Source organism: Phaethon lepturus, unplaced genomic scaffold, assembly GCF_000687285.1.
Source record: "Phaethon lepturus isolate BGI_N335 unplaced genomic scaffold, ASM68728v1 scaffold53029, whole genome shotgun sequence".
Taxonomy (NCBI): domain Eukaryota; kingdom Metazoa; phylum Chordata; class Aves; order Phaethontiformes; family Phaethontidae; genus Phaethon; species Phaethon lepturus.
This window is the reverse complement of record NW_010566564.1, coordinates 1-2051: the sequence shown is the minus strand read 5'-3', so window position 1 is coordinate 2051 and position 2051 is coordinate 1. Positions and strand designations below refer to the sequence as shown.

The 2051-nt window shown below is 50.7% G+C and overlaps 1 pseudogene; it reads right to left on the bottom strand.

The window, feature by feature from the left end:
• Nucleotides 1-850: 850 nt before the first annotated feature.
• LOC104613737 lies at nt 851-1841 on the bottom strand (annotated as a pseudogene).
• Between the last annotated feature and the right edge of the window lie 210 nt (nt 1842-2051).

Here is a 2051-nt window from a genome sequence, read left to right as displayed (position 1 = left end):
ATTCGCTTGCGTTCAACTCTTTTAGAAATGTGAAGCGAAGACCAAACAGCCAACACCTTTCAAACTCAGAAAAAAAACCAGGGTCATCTTTATGATGGGTGCTGCTGAAGACCTTATTGCCCTTCCAGGTCATCGGTAAACCACAGTGCTATTCATGTACTACAGGTAGAAAATAAATAAATACAGATATATTATGCAAAAAAATATGATTGTACACATAATACATCTGAGGTATTACCAATTTAAATAAGGTTTCATGCTAGTTCAAGCTTCGGTGGCTAGTTAATTCTGGAATTTGCAATAAATAGATGAAGAATGATTATGCATATAGTGTATGGATCTCTTCTGTAAACCTTGTCCGATTTAAACGTAAGAGCGTGTTGGACTAACTCTTACGCAAACCACAAATTTTCACAATAAATACAGCTTCAAAAAGTTGTCTTAAAAAGTTCCTGCAACACTGAAACGTTTCTAGAAGGGGCTGTGTGTACGACTGGCAACGTTAGCGAGGAGTATTTCTCAACAGGTCTTTTCATACAAAACACAAGGGAATTCATACGTGAAAGTCTTTTTCCCTCCCTCCCTACCCCACCCTGTCATGAAAGGTTAGAAATTTTTGCACAAACAGCAAGAGGACTGATTGTAGCTGCAGTATGTCAAAACGTCCACGCTCTATAAAGACCAAAAATAGTTTGTTTGCTTAGAAAGTCTTTGTTGTTGTTGTTGTTGTTGTTGTTTTCCGCCTTGTTTTTGAGTAGCGCATCATCCTTTCGGTGAAAGTTTGTCTGTCCAACCATTCCTTGGTTTTGCTTTTGGCGCTGGTCCTTCCCACCCCAGCCACACGGGCTTTTCACACTTTCACCGTCTCCATCAGCGATGACTTGATGGCATCCTCCAAAAGTTGATTGTCTGTGAAAGGGGCTGGGGTTTCGGGGACGGATTCGGACAAACCGATGAGGGACTCCAAGAAACAGGAGCCCTGATCTCCAGCTTGTGGGAAGCCAGGGAAATTAGGCAACTGAAACTGTAATGCTGAGAAGTTATCAAGGTTCTCATACTCCTTTAAGGAGTTGTAAAGGGGTCCCAAGTTATAGTCCGAGAAGGACTGGAAGAAATCCAAGGAGTCAGAGGAAAGGCTGAGGTCAGCGTAGCTCTTGGAGCAGGGCTCGGCCGGGGACGCGGCGCAGCAGGACAGCCCGTCGCAGCGCACGTGGGCAGCATCCTCCAGCAGACCGCCGCCGTCCTGGTTGGCGTTCTCATCCAGGCACTCAGAGAGGTGGGACAAGTGGCCAGGGACAGGCTTGGCCTCGCCGCCATGGTCCTCGATGAAGAAGTCGGTGGGGTGGAAGCAGCTCAGGTCACCCTGGCTGTGGCCACCCTCTTCCTCGGCATCTGAGTCATTGAAGTGGAGGATGCGCGCCAAGCCGTCGTCGTCCACGTCCGACTGGGATTTGTCAGAGGGGAGGCTCTCGTAGGGCTCCTCCAGGTCCTCGCTGGGGTGGGAGGAGATGGAGGAGTCCGTCATGTCGCTGCTGCAGCTGTTCTCCCCCAGGGCCTCCAGGTCGGGGCTGAATTGGAAGGCGGGTGCCAGCGGCACAGCGCGCTCCTCCGGAGAGCCCTTCCCCGTTTTCCCCGCCCCCTCCAGGGGGGGGGACCCGCTCCCGAAACGGGGGCTCGGCCTCCGCCGCCTTCTCGCTGCTCTGCTGCTGCTTCTCCAGCTCCAGCTTCATGATGGTGTGGATGAAGTGGGTCTGCACTCGGGCCTGGTTGAACTCGATCCTGCCCTCGGTGTTGCCGCAGCCGTCCTTGGTGCAGCCGCAGGGGAAGGAGGTGTGATCCATCTGGTGCGGGGAGAAGCAGAAGCAGAAAGTTAAAAGGTTCCAAACAAAGCAAAACATAACGCTCCAACAGCAGACGTAAGAGGGCAAACATGAGTTTTTATATGTTGCATCACGATATTTAATACCTGACCCATATCGTGAGCTTCTGCCCATCACCGAGATAAGGACAAATTGCTCAACAGGCATCTGTGGCCCCTTTACGTCCCCGTC